Here is a 15,671-nt window from a genome sequence, read left to right as displayed (position 1 = left end):
GCAGCTACTGGATTTAAATGTGTGCCTTTGTTAGTGGTATTCCCTAAATTACCATGTTTCGTGATGTGACGAGAACCTTCACCAGTTCTAGTATTGACATCACTATTTTGTGAAGTCTGAAAGTTAAAGGAACGCCTTTCATCTGGGCGTTTTTTAGAGAGTTGTGAAAAGTCATTAGCACCACCGAAGAGATTCCTCTTCCGTGCCCCTGAGTGATTGCCTCCTTGTGCAGTTGGCGTAAATCCTTGTGGGTACTGCTGATAAAAAGAAGTAGAGGAATCAGATAGTCCAGATGTCCCTTTCGGGGACATTAACCAAGATTCATGGTGGCAGCTATCAATATGTAGATAGCTATTTTTATCCACTGATTTAAAATAGATTTTTATTCATAATACATTTATTTCTTGACATCTTTCTAGGTCAAGTAAGTGTATTCATTTTGTGCTTATTTCCCATGACAATCTGACATTTTTTTGATTATCATTAAGTTTTTCCATGAATTAGGCTTTTTTCATCTCCCTCCCATAGAATCAGTACATCCCCAGTGAATCTTTTGTACAATAATAAGTCTTTGGGTTTATTTGCATACAGTGGGTACGGAAAGTATTCAGACCCCCTTAAATTTTTCACTCTTTGTTATATTGCAGCCATTTGCTAAAATCATTTAAGTTCATTCTTCTTCCTCATGAATGTACACATAGCACCCCATACTGACAGAAAAACACAGAATTGTTGACATTGTTGCAGATTTATTAAAAAAGAAAAACTGAAATATCACATGGTCCTAAGTATTCAGACCCTTTGCTGTGACACTCATATATTTAACTCAGGTGCTTTCCATTTCTTCTGATCATCCTTGAGATGGTTCTACACCTTCATTTGAGTCCAGCTGTGTTTGATTATACTGATTGGACTTGATTAGGAAAGCCACACACCTGTCTATATAAGACCTTCCAGATCACAATGCATGTCAGAGCAAATGAGAATCATGAGGTCAAAGGAACTGCCTGAAGAGCTCAGAGACAGAATTGTGGCAAGGCACAGATCTGGCCAAGGTTACAAAAAGATTTCTGCTGCACTTAAGGTTCCTAAGAGCACAGTGGCCTCCATAATCCTCAAATGGAAGACGTTTGGGACGACCAGAACCCTTCCTAGAGCTGGCCGTCCGGCCAAACTGAGCTATCGGGGGAGAAGAGCCTTTGTGAGAAAGGTAAAGAAGAACCCAAAGATCACTGTGGCTGAGCTCCAGAGATGCAGTCAGGTGATGGGAGAAAGTTGTAGAAAGTCAACCATCACTGCAGCCCTCCACCAGTCGGGGCTTTATGGCAGAGTGGCCCGACGGAAGCCTCTCCTCAGTGTAAGACACATTAAAGCCCGCATGGAGTTTGCTAAAAAACACCTGAAGCACTCCAAGATGGTGAGAAATAAGATTCTCTGGTCTGATGAGACCAAAATAGAACTTTTTGGCCTTAATTCTAAGCGGTATGTGTGGAGAAAACCAGGCACTGCTCATCACCTGTCCAATACAGTCCCAACAGTGAAGCACGGTGGTGGCAGCATCATGCTGTGGGGGTGTTTTTCAGCTGCAGGGACAGGACGACTGGTTGCAATCGAGGGAAAGATGAATGCGGCCAAGTACAGGGATATCCTGGACAAAAACCTTCTCCAGAGAGCTCTGGACCTCAGACTGGGCCGAAGGTTTACCTTCCAACAAGACAATGACCCTAAGCACACAGCTAAAATAACGAAGGCGTGGCTTCACAACAACTCCGTGACTGTTCTTGAATGGCCCAGCCAGAGCCCTGACTTAAACCCAATTGAGCATCTCTGGAGAGACCTAAAAATGGCTGTCCACCAACGTTTACCATCCAACCTGACAGAACTGGAGAGGATCTGCAAGGAGGAATGGCAGAGGATCCCCAAATCCAGGTGTGAAAGACTTGTTGCATCTTTCCCAAAAAGGCTCCTGGCTGTATTAGATCAAAAGGGGGCTTCTACTAAATACTGAGCAAAGGGTCTGAATACTTAGGACCATGTGATATTTCAGTTTTTCTTTTTTAATAAATCTGCAACAATGTCAACAATTCTGTGTTTTTCTGTCAGTATGGGGTGCTATGTGTACATTCATGAGGAAGAAGAATGAACTTAAATGATTTTAGCAAATGGCTGCAATATAACAAAGAGTGAAAAATTTAAGGGGATCTGAATACTTTCCGTACCCACTGTATATCACTTGTTCCCATTGGGACATAATAAGGTTTGCTAAATTTTGGGGAAAATTTAGCTGCCTTTGCAATATCTTTTATTTGTTTATAGCAGCTTTTTCCATACCAAAAATAATTGTTTCCCAAACTATAATCTAAGCATTTCAATAAAAATCTTCTTTGTGTACCTTTCATGTCACTATATCGCTTCAAAGCCTATTCTGTAACATTAAAAGCTTCTTGATGATTGATCATGGTGTATAAGGAAGCTACGTCTGCTGTTGCTAGTATTAGGGGTGTTGTTCTCCTATTGATCTCCTCTATTAACTGAATTAGATGTTTGATATCACGGAGGTAGGATTTAGTCAGTTGTACCACAGGCTGGAGAAACCAATCAAAAACCAGCCAAGCAACAAACAAACCAAGCAAAATGCATCATTTTTTCACTTTGATTTCTGGGGTGTCTTTAAATTAGGCCCTCTGTAGGCTGATAGTTATAATTTTCATCAAACCATGTGACATCATTTGGTTCCTAATACATTACCAACTCCCTATCAGTTTAGATATCTAGACTACCATGGTATTTTTCCCCTTTGAGATTTGATGTGTTTTCAAAGTGTTTCTTTAATTTTTTTGAGCAGTGTAAGATAATAAGAAACTAAGCAAATATGCCCAAGGAAAAAAAAAAAAAAAAAAAAGCTTTGAGAGACGTATATAAATGGAAAAGAGGGGAATATAATTTGCGCTTGGAACACACTATGTATATATCAGCAGATTAGGAAGGCAGCCAACCATAAAGGTTAGATTAAACACCCAAAAATACAATAGAAAAACAAGGTAGTGCCAATATAATAAGTCAATTAACAAAAAAAGTCCATGATTTAGTTGAAAAGGAAATACAGTGCCTTGCGAAAGTATTCGGCCCCCTTGAACTTTGCGACCTTTTGCCACATTTCAGGCTTCAAACATAAAGATATAAAACTGTAATTTTTTTGTGAAGAATCAACAAGAAGTGGGACACAATCATGAAGTGGAACAAAATTTATTGGATATTTCAAACGTTTTTAACAAATAAAAAACTAAAAAATTGGGCTTGCAAAATTATTCAGCCCCCTTTAGTTAATACTTTGTAGCGCCACCTTTTGCTGCGATTACAGCTGTAAGTCGCTTGAGGTATGTCTCTATCAGTTTTGCATATCGAGAGACTGAAATTTTTGCCCATTCCTCCTTGCAAAACAGCTCGAGCACAGTGAGCTTGGATGGAGAGCGTTTGTGAACAGCAGTTTTCAGTTCTTTCCACAGATTCTCGATTGGATTCAGGTCTGGACTTTGACTTGGCCATTCTAACACCTGGATATGTTTATTTGTGAACCATTCCATTGTAGATTTTGCTTTATGTTTTGGATCATTGTCTTGTTGGAAGACAAATCTCCATCCCAGTCTCAGGTCTTTTGCAGACTCCATCAGGTTTTCTTCCAGAATGGTCCTGTATTTGGCTCCATCCATCTTCCCATCAATTTTAACCATCTTCCCTGTCCTTGCTGAAGAAAAGCAGGCCCAAACCACGATGCTGCCACCACCATGTTTGACAGTGGGGATGGTGTGTTCAGGGTGATGAGCTGTGTTGCTTTTACGCCAAACATAACGTTTTGCATTGTTGCCAAAAAGTTTGATTTTGGTTTCATCTGACCAGAGCACCTTCTTCCACATGTTTGGTGTCTCCCAGGTGGCTTGTGGCAAGCCTTAAACGACACTTTTTATGGCTATCTTTAAGAAATGGCTTTCTTCTTGCCACTCTTCCAAAAAAAGGCCAGATTTGTGCAGTATACGACTGATTGATTGTTGTCCAATGGACAGAGTCTCCCACCTCAGCTGTAGATCTCTGCAGTTCATCCAGAGTGATCATGGGCCTCTTGGCTGCATCTCTGATCAGTCTTCTCCTTGTATGAGCTGAAAGTTTAGAGGGACTGCCAGGTCTTTGTAGATTTGCAGTGGTCTGATACTCCTTCCATTTCAGTATTATCGCTTGCACAGTGCTCCTTGGGATGTTTAAAGCTTGGGAAATCTTTTTGTATCCAAATCCAGCTTTAAACTTCTCCACAACAGTATCTCGGACCTGCCTGGTGTTGCTGTGTTCCTTGTTCTTCATGATGCTCTCTGCGCTTTAAACTGACCTCTGAGACTATCACAGTGCAGGTGCATTTATACGGAGACTTGATTACACACAGGTGGATTCTATTTATCATCATTAGTCTGAAGAGAGTTTGTTGCACTGAAAGTAAAGGGGCTGAATAATTTTGCACGCCCAATTTTTCAGTTTTTTATTTGTTAACAAAGTTTGAAATATCCAATAAATTTTGTTCCACTTCATGATTGTGTCCCACTTGTTGATTCTTCACAAAAAAATTACAGTTTTATATCTTTGTTTGAAGCCTGAAATGTGGCAAAAGATCGCAAAGTTCAAGGGGGCCGAATACTTTTGCAAGGCACTGTATATACAGCATCAATAGTAAAAATGGAGTATAATTCGTAAATCAACTATAAAAGTCCATATGAAGATGAAATAAAGATACGTCCAGCACCAGTGAATAGAGGCAGATGTAATGCATAGATCACCGCGTGGATAATCCAAACTGCTTACTGGACACACATGACTCTCAAATTATAGAGTGGTCATATGGGCAATGATGATAGATATCCAGCAGCAATGGCACCAAACAAATGATGTATGGGTGACTTTCAGCATATGATGAAGGTTGTACTTTAGAGTAAGATGGAGACTGGAGTGGTGTAATACGTTCCAAATAAAATGACATTTATTAAAAGCACACTCGCATGGATTCAGTAGAAAGCTGGCATGTAAACAAATGGTAAAAAACGCAGTACACGGCGTGCTGTTGTCCGACGTAAGGATCCCGCCTTACACGTTTTTTCATCTAATTGACGTCATCAGAGGCATGGCCCGTCAGACGCAAGCACGCTCTAAATAATACTGGCTTCGTATATGATGCACCAGGAAGTGCGCCACTATTCTGCGAGCTCCAGAAATGGAAACCACAGCATTTTGCCGGATGTGACGAATAACATAACCGGCAATAGCTAACTGCGTTCCAAGACCGGTCTACACTTCCAGAAACAGCAGCATAGCCATACAGCTAACTAAGAATGATCTCAATCAAAAGAAGTATACATGACATACATATACATGGGTAAATAACAGCTGGGTTTGTTCTTAAGAACAAATTAACAGATCACTCATGGAAAAAAGGCACCAATGAATAAAACATTAAATGTGACAATGATTAAAATGTAATAATGATTAAAATAAGAAATTTTCTAGTACCACAAAAATAAAAACCAAATCTAGTCGTGGTGCAAGGGCATCCTCAGAAATGATTGATGTTAAATTATACCTCACATGAAAAAAATAAAATAGGTTAACTGTTGTTTATATAACAGCTCACATCCCAATCAATGTTCAGGCCCCACGGAGTGTAAGATTTTAATGTCCTAAATCCAGCGGGTCTCTAATCCCACCGGACATGACTACCCCTCCAGTGAGGTGTGAACTGATCGATGCCCCAAATAAGGGTTCCTTTAGGGTCTTTATTGTGATGTTGTGCATAGTGTTTAGAAACACTGTTTTGGAAAACCCTTGCTAATATTGGCAAGATGCTCATTGACCCTGATCGCTAATGTTCTGATAGTGCGGCCTACATACTGTAAGCCACACAGACATTGTAAAAGATAAACTATGTTCATTGAGAAACAGGTAATGAATGATTTGATATCAAATTTCTTAGAATTAGCCATGGACTGGAATGCGCAAATACGTCTACCGGACAAAGCATTGACTCGACAAACGGCACATTTCTGACAAGTATAAAAACCTTTTAAATCTTGAAAGAAGGAAACTTTCTTAGGTTTATCAAAAACGTTAGGAGCGACATACAATCGCAGAGGTTGGACCCCTCGGAATACAACCTGAGGGGTAGTAGGTAACTGGGACCCCAAAACTATGTAGTTCTTAAGAACACTCCAATGTTTATTGAAAATGCGCTTAATATCACTAAATTGCTTGGAATAGGTGGTAATGACAGGATGCCCCAATGGATTAGCATCTTTCTGAATTCTAGGTCGACCCTCTCTGAGGTCCTATGAAGGCAGCCTACCTCACTTATAAGTGTTAATTTCTGTATTATCATAACCCTTATCTAAAAATGTATCTTTCAAAATAGTAGCCTGCTGGAAAAAAATCTTCTAAACATGTGCAATTACGCCTCAGTCTCAGGAATTGGCTCTTAGGTACAGATTTGAGCCATGAAGGGTGATGGCAACTTCCCTGTCCTATAAAACTATTGTGATCTGAAGATTTGAAGAAGGTGCTGGTAATAAAAGCACCATCCTTAACCTCTACCGTTAAATCCAAAAGGTTAATCCGTACAGGGCTAACCTCATGTTGTAATAATTACAACATTACTGTTAAGATCACAGATGTATTGATCTAGGGATTCTCTGTCACCATCCCATTGGAGGAGGACGTCATCTATGTACCTTCGCCAAACAATTAATTCAGGTCTACGGTTACCATAGAGGATGTCATCCTCCCACTTGGCCATAAACAAATTAGCCATACTTACATACACGATTGAAAAAGAACGAATATCCTTTCTGGATTTACAGATCAGTTTGTTGCCCAATGGTCAGCTCGATACTGATCTTTACCGCAAACCTAGCGCGGGGAAATACCATCTTATGCGCAGCAAGTGCCCATCCCACCCCCCTAATTAAAAGTATTCCTTACGCCCAATATTTGAGGCTTCGAAGGAACTGTTCTACTGATGCAAATTTTCAGATACAGGCTAATCAGCTCCAAACCCATTTATTAGAGGAGACTCCCGGACCCTCTTGAGAAGGGCCTTCAATCGGGCTAGGTTACGCCCTCGAGCAGAGCTATTATATAAAACCAAGCCTAAAACGGATCAAAACACAGTAAGATTCATTACCAAATTTTCCTCACATGAAGTGCCCCTACGCAATATATTAAAAAAACATTGGCCACTACTAACTCAGGATTATACCCTAGCTAAGTATTTGAACCCTCAACCCAATCTTGTATTTAGGAGAGCCGTTTCCCTAAGAGATCAGCTCACCAAGAGCCATTATACTCCTCATGAGGAGCACTCCCGTGATAGAAAAGGCACGTACCCATGTGGGTCTTGTAACAAATGCCCGTGGGTTTTGACCGGCAGGGGTATCAATTTGCCTAATGGTAAATGGCATAAATCAAAACAATTTGCGGATTGTAATACCCAGAGTTTGGTATATCTGATGACCTTTACCTGCGGAGCATTTTACATACTGTAGGTAAAACAAAGCGCAAGCTTAGTCAACGAATAGGAGACCATACCTATTATTCTGAGGGCGGTACAATCCAAACGAGCGTAACCAGCGATATAGGCCTCCACCATAGATAAGACAATACAGTGGTCTCATTCTTTGTTTTACAGGTGATTTTCCCAGACCCCCGAGGGGGGGACTGGGATAAGCGTATACTCCAAAAAGAGACTCTCTGGATAGAGACATTGGATGCGACCAAGCCTCCTGGAATTATTGAGGCAATATCTTAGAAGCCTTTTTTAGGCAGCTAAAAAATATATTAAATACATTGTTCTTGCTTAGCTGCTGCACTGGTTGTTTGGTGTCTTCTGTCTGTTCTAAACGAATGGCTCGATCCAAGGCGACACATCCTATCCAGTGTGGTGTGGCCTCTTTAGCTTCGCCATAACTGGTGGGGATGCCTTGGTGAGGGATAACTGGCTGCCTCTTTTTTCCTGTTCTTATGGAGACCTTGTGAAAGCGGGCTCAGAATGGTTTCTCTGGTAGATCTCATTATGTAATTTTGTGTGATTTTTGGATAGGTTCCGTTTTTGAAAGATTTATTTTGCAACCGATGTACTAATACATTAATACATCTCTTTTTCCCAGTATGATGCTGTTATTTAGAGTGTGTGGCTTTCTGGACAACCCTTTCTGTATGGCCTTCCTACACAGCCACACACACATATATATAACTATTGTTACACATAATATTCCAGGTCTATTATGGCCTGTTATGTATGCGAAGTCTTTATTTGACTGCCATTTCTGTTTATATGTATGTCAGATATCTTGTTGATTGCAAGGTGTTGTTTTTGTTTTATGATTTTCATTAATATATATATCCTTGATGAAATTGTATGATATATGTAGGTGAATCGCGATGTCTCTGGTGCGCCATCCTTTCTGTCCCCTTGTCTCACACTGTGGGTGTTGGAGATGGGTGTCCGCCCAATATGTCCCGGACAGGTGTGTGGTCTCCAGACATTGTGGCCAATTTATTAATCGCACTGTGGCTGCTAATGGTCGTGTCAATAATGACCGCCCATGAATGCAGCACTGTGTACGTCCCCTCCTTGCAGAGGCGTGCCCATTTAGAGACCTGACCCGGCGGTGTTGCGTCATTTCCGGAGCCTCGGACGGAGTTCCGGCGTTCTCACGCACGTGGATCGTATTGGCGGCGTGCGTCATATCTGGCGCTCGGCCCAGGGCTGTCTGACCTCACACGCCGGGTTGAGGCCGCAGCATAAATGGCAGCTTATGGGATGCCTCCCCACACTACGAGAGGTATTCCCATACGATCGACACACTGGGTAAGTTTACTGTGACTTTCCATGCATTGGACATTGGCCCTTAGAGACCTGAGTGCTGAATGGCTATGGATGTTTCCCCTCTGCCTAATTTTATGTATTGTCCTTTATCCAGATTGTGACTAGTGCCATACATATTGTACTCCAGTTCAACCTGAAAACTCACCGCTCCGAGCTAGGGTGGTTTGACCCAAAGGTCGGGGACATACAGAGGACCATCCTGTTCCCCCCCCCCTCTCTCCCCCTCAGGGGTGTGGTAGTATATACCTATACACCCACAACTCATTATTGAATGAGGTATGTTATATGTGTAATAATCAGGGGTGGATATTATTGATTCCCTTTTTGTTGGCCCTTTGGTAGTATTTATTTTTGATACCATTTCCCATCCCATTTAGGTATAAATTCAGGTGTATACCATATTGAACATCTGGGAATATTAAACATGTTTATGTCCATCTCCATTTAAGACCGTGTCCTCAGCGATGTATAGCCTTGGGTATGTTTACCATTTCTCTGTACATCTTATGATGTATCCATGAGTATGATTATCATCATCATCATCTTTAATACTGTTCTATTTTCACGTACCCTCATATTTTCAAATCTCTCAACACCCTTTTTTTGAAGCTCGTTCTATAGTGGTTGACTCATTCTATGGGTCCTTTATATGTTAAACTGCCGATGCATGCTGCATGTTGCCTCCACACTCGTCGGTGAGACGTATGGTTGTGGTGTTCTTCCCTCTCTCTCGGCACCTACTGGGACTTTTTGAGGCTTTCTGGTGGGCGCACCTTGAGAAATCGTTTGTTCCTTATAAAGATTTATAATTAAATTGTAATCATGTTATGTATACTAATACGATTAGGCCCCATTCACACTAGTGCGACTTGTCCCGCGATTTTGGACCGCAAAATCGCATGACAAGTCGTTTTCCATTATTTTCAATGAGCCCCATTCATATCAGTGCGTTTTGAAGTCGCACCGACTTCAAAAGTAGTTCCTGCTCTACTTTGCCACGATTTTAATGCGTTTTGAGGCATATAGCCTTGCCATTGCTTTCAAAATCGCGGCAAAAATCGCGCCGCAAGATCGTGGTAAAATTGCGTCGCAATAGTGTGAAAGGGGCCTTATTGTTATGCAGGAATACTCAGGAAAATTGAAAGTTACAATATCAATTAAATATATACCCCTGAAGAAGCAGTAAAGGAAAACTGCGAAACATGTCGGATTGATCCAGTATTTCTACTGGATATATTTAATACACAAGATCCTTCACATGTACTCCTGTATTGATAATTTTTATATTGTCTATTGTATGTCTAATATTCTTTCTGTCTGTCATTTTAAATTTTTGGAATAAAATTTATAAAGTTTTTATATATTCTTTATCATTCCATACCATATTTTATTTAATCAGGGCTAAGTACCATAAAAATCCCATTTGCCCTCACATGCTTTATTCTGTTCCCTCTTTCTGCTCTATTGTTTCTGGGAAGATCCCTTCCTCCTTTATCTTGAGTAGGACAGACCCTATCACCTGGTCTTGCCTCTCTTCTACTAAGGGGCTATCCCCAACTTTGTAATCAACGATCTTAAGGGATGTCGGTACATTTGACTAGGTACTATTGAAAAACACTTCTATCTACTACTTAATGTGAAACATGTCGAGCAACACGGCTCAATTAATTATCTCTATGTGTAAACATATCAATCGATCTCCCTGGGAAGATCATCTCCCTGTCACCTTCGGCGGATCGCCTTGATGTAAAGTATCAACCATTATATCATAATATTCCAATGATCTGCATCTGTTAATTAAAAATCAGCAATGGAATTGCAAGAATTGGTTAGATTTATATTTTTGTTCCCCCATCTTTTTGGAAGGGGATGTTTGTGATTGTTGCTTTTTTCTTTTTTGATGTTTTAACTTATGTGATGTAAATTTTAACTTGTGTGATGTAATAAAATGTTATGTTTTAAGTACCCAGTGCCTCCAAAGTCCATGTTCTATAGTCTTGCAATAGGATGTGGCACTTATTATCATATATAGGCACCCAGTTTGCCGCTATCTGGGAGCGCATTAAACCTATTTTCTACAATGAATAGTGGTTTATAGGCAAATTAATTTCTAACTTCATTTTTATTTTTTGATAGATTAGTGCTGGGAAAATAAAATGATTTTGAGAAAGAATAAAAGGGTTTTCCAAAAATCATTATACCTGAGAGATCGCACATTTATATTAGGGTCCTTTTACACGAGCGGTGCGCTCGGCAGACTTTGTTTTTCTCAGTGGGGATCGATCCGCCGATCCCCGCTGAGCAGGTGGATGACAGGTCCATCCCTGCTTACTTTGCAGAGATGGGGCTGTCAGATCCCCGCTCTCCTTTATGGGAAATCAGGTGAAAACGCACCGCCTGTCCATTTTTATCCGATTGTATCTGATCCTCCAGATGGATGGAAAATAGGGTTTCCATCCATCTGGATTTCACGGACAGAATCGGATTGGATAGCAGCGGGTGTCAGCGGACATGTCACCACTGACATCCGCTGCTCCATAGAGGTGCATGCAGCATCCGATTGGGTCCACCTGAAAAACTGACAGGCGGATCGGGTTAGAAAGCCCGTGTGAAAGGGGCCTTACTTTGGCATAGCTTGCCCCAGATAAACATATGGCCCCAGCAATCAAAATATTACCAGATGCAAAACTTTTGATCTTCGGCTGGCTTTACCAAACTTTACATCTATGCATCAAAGGACAGACAGAATATATCAAAACCATGCTTCCAATAATTATTTTTTTATTTTTGTAACCTTTGAAAAACAAGCTTGCTGGGGACATCTCATTTTCAATAGTAACTGGTCCAAACAGCTTTCGAAAAACAATAATTTTTTTTTTTCTTCAGCAACTTGAGAGGGTATTTTTCGATTGGTGCAGGTGCTATGTCACTTTCACTTTCCAAAATACTAATATCGCATTTTTGTGGTGTATCACAATCGGATGCATGAAAGCTTGGATCATCATAGTATTTTAGTTTTCTTTTTGTTCCAACTTTTTCAGATGGAGACCCCAAAATGGACATATTATCATCTTGTATTGTTTCGGGAGTTTGTAAAAAAAAGTCGAGGAAGGAGATGATCAATCCAATGGGTCAATTTCTTGAGGTGTTGTACAAATAATGATGTTTGAGGATCGTATAGGCTTCCGATTTGAATGGGTGTCTGGTGTGGATGCATGAAGGGGTGGTATGGATTCATGTTCATATTGTGAATATGAATGATCCAAGTTCACAAACTCTTTGCTAATTTTATATAACTTTCCTCAGACTTTTTGAGGGAAAGTCAAATTGCCCAGTATGTGTGCCAACTGTTCGGTTGTGGAAATTGATGATAATTGCATTTGCAATTTGCAGTAATTATCGAAGATGATTTTGAGGTTCCAGCGACGCTGTAATCCGTTCTGGAACGTTTGGCTATCCTTCTTTCCTCAAAATAATGTAATTAAAAAGCACGTCTAATCACACTTCAATAACAATACTTAGCAGCGCTAGTGTGTTCTTGTTACACACTATTCTTTCAAATATGAAAATAAATGAGTGACTGTACATAAAGATCTTAAGGGTCATCGCATAAATACATAAAGTCCATATAAGTCATCCCATTGGTGCTCCTCCATGTGTTTTGGGTGCTATCAAGATAGTGTCTTCCTTCACCACACCACGTGTGCTCCCCTTTAAGGTAATGGTCACTCACCAGATATAAATGCAATAGACACTTGTTTGTATAAGAACTTTCTCAATTCTTCTCCAAATTCACTCCACTAGACACTTCCTTATAGGTATAGCCACTGGACAGACGTGCCTTCTTTTAATTGGCCGATATATCTAAGTGTATACCGATAATCTCCACCATAGGAACATATAGGTCATAAGTGGTCAGGAAGAAAAACAGGGGGGAACCAATAGTGTGATATCATTTCAAACTTTTATTAAAACCACAACGCAGCAAAACTCCCTCCCCTTCAATCATTCTGCTTACATTGTATGCATCTTTAAAATTTGCCAAAGAATAGGTAAATAGAAAAGCTCCTCTCCTCACCGATATGGGTATGAGTTCCTCTCTTCCTAAATATTCCTACTGGATCCGGTGTAAGCCGTGTAGCTCTCCCCGCACAATGTGCTGTTGCCGGGTCGCTTCTTGCAGGGAGTTCCGTAGTAGCGTACCTGGCGTCACCGTGTCCTAGAAGACCACGTGCTCACACACTGACGCGTTTCATCATTACGACTTCTACAGAGGGTGTGGGCGCGTGGCATGGGTCTCGGTTTATATGTACTGCAATCTATGACTCCACCTGGATTTAACACCTATTCAACTGATATAGCGGAGATGGCCGTCAGCGATTATCAGGCTAGACTCCGCAAAACCACTGACGCCGATGCTTATTCAAAACCAACCATCCACACTATATTTTGAGTGAATGTTAATACAACGTCCACACGGGATTTCTGATTTAGTTACAATTGTTCTAATAATTCTAAGACAGGTCCCGCATATTTACTTTTTTTAGGGGCAAGCTTCATAAACGAAATTTGAATCACATTTTGCATAGATGTATTACATTCACCCCTAATCGATAGCGGTGCATTGTAAACACACTATATCTCATGTTTAAAATGTAACATTCTAATCATTCATATAAAGGAAAAATTAGATATAGAAATACAATAAATAGACATACTTCCCATTAAAATACATCAATAATAATATGAATCTTAAAAATCCAATTAAATACACAATTATATATTATCCATGACAATGTTGAAATCTTAATCATAATATATGATACTTAAAATTCTTACATGTTAGAGAGCCATCTTTCTCCTACTTGCACATATGGTCCACTTTCTATCTCCTGGTACAAAAACTAGTAATTTACCTTGAATTATCTGAACCTCTAGATCCATTAATGGCCAGAATAATAGTTACTCAAAAAACAATTCAAGTCCAAATCTATATTCATTCCATTAGGAGCCAGGGAATTTGTCACATATATCCACTGTGTTTCTCTCTTTGACAATTCCCTGACCCTATTGGATCCTTGCCAGATTGGGGGCATCTTATCTATTCCCCAAAATTTGAGACCTGAAGGGTCCCTACCATGTTTTTCTCTGAAGTGTAAGGGCACACTATGATCCTTGAAGCCTATAGTAATTTTGTATATATGCTCCGATACACGTTTACCTAATGTCCTTTTAGTACAGCCAATGAGGCTGCATGGACATTCAAGGCCATAGAGTACATGTGTTGAGGAACAGGTTATAAAATCATTGAATTCAAAACATTTTCCGTTGGCGCTGGATGTGAATGATGTCAGGCCTCTTAGACGTGTGTTAACCTGTCAACAGGCTTTTTATACCTCATACACGCATAGAAGCCAGTTTTGTTCCAAACTATTTTTGGTATCTGCGGAGGATCTAATACCTTTTTAACAATCCTATTGCCAATTGTTATAGAAAAAGAAAAAATTCCCCTGGGTTTGGGACTTTTAGGGCAAAGGACCATCAAAATTATAAGGTGTATGCGCAGATGTAAAAAACTAAATATGTAAATTTATTAAAGACCTATAAAATAGTTCTTAATGACATACAATAGGAGGTAAAAACAATACAATTGACATGCGGTATGAATACATCATAGCGGAAAACTGAGGGGCGAAAGCATAAGTAGTCTCCCAAGGTCAGATCTGTTGCGTTTTGGGTAAAAACCCTTTGTCCAAAAGGTCAGTTGGGGTACACTTCTAAGCATGGATGAAGAGAGTACAAATTATTTTAATTTAGCTGCGCGCGCACCCCTCCAAAAAGCACGAGGCGTCTCTCCCTTCTCCTCTCACACCCGCCCGAAGAACACCCACAGCCGCCCCGCCATGTCTTGGATAGACTACGTCAACACCATGGTGGACGGCACCGCGTGCATGGACTGCGCCATCTACGCCTTGGCTCCTCCGCATTGCGTGTGGGCCGCCTACCCCGGAGGGGGCTTAGGTTCTATCTCATCACAAGAATTGGCTGCTATCATTGCCAAAGATCGAAGCCAATTATTTATCAATGGCATAGGGATTGGAGGGGTGAAATGCAGTGTGCTCAGGGACCTCTGGTTTCACAAATCACAACAGTGCCTAGATACAAGGACAAAAAGCTCAGACGGAGGAACAACCTTCAACATACACATAGCCAAAACATGTCAAGCAATCTTCCTCCTCAAAGGAGGGAACGGCATTCACGGTGGACAGTTGACCCAAAAATGTCATGAAACCATAAAGTACCTGAGGGGTGTAAGCTATTGATGCTGCTGCCTCTTCAGTTGCCTGTTCCAGCTGCCAACTTTCTGACCAACCACCTGATTCGTCACTCACCAACACCCCCTTTCTGCCCCTCAATTTTTTTTTATCGTTTTGTTTTTTTTTCTGCCCCAAAACACCAGAATGAACAGAATTTTTTCCAAGAAAAAAAAAATGTATATCTGATTTAAGAATAAAAAAAAAATATGCTCTACAAAAAAAAAAAAAAAAAAAATAGTTCTTAATTTCATAGCACCAGATTTTGTACAGTAAGAAAACAAAATATTTGTATATATACATTGCATTTGTTGTCTCTAAAATGGTGAAAACGCATGAAGGTATGTATACGCACTGCTCGCCAGGTTTGCAGATGCTTGTGACCGCATATATAAGAAGCTGCCACGGTTCGAAAGAGCCGTAGTGCTATATGGAAGCGCACC

The 15,671-nt window shown here is 40.4% G+C and overlaps 1 long non-coding RNA gene across 1 annotated transcript in view; it reads right to left on the bottom strand.

Moving 5' to 3' along the window:
- Positions 1-15,453, bottom strand: part of LOC309569266 — a 213,291-nt gene extending 197,838 nt beyond the window's left edge. Inside the window, exon 1 of the long non-coding RNA XR_014226058.1 lies at positions 15,313-15,453. This is a non-coding gene — a long non-coding RNA (uncharacterized lncRNA). The remainder of the gene's footprint in view (positions 1-15,312) is intronic.
- Between the last annotated feature and the right edge of the window lie 218 nt (positions 15,454-15,671).

The sequence above is a fragment of the Pelophylax lessonae genome, assembly GCF_965119305.1.
Source record: "Pelophylax lessonae genome assembly, chromosome: 1".
NCBI lineage: Eukaryota > Metazoa > Chordata > Amphibia > Anura > Ranidae > Pelophylax > Pelophylax lessonae.
The sequence above is the reverse complement of the archived record's forward strand: the minus strand, read 5'-3'. Positions and strand labels throughout refer to the sequence as shown.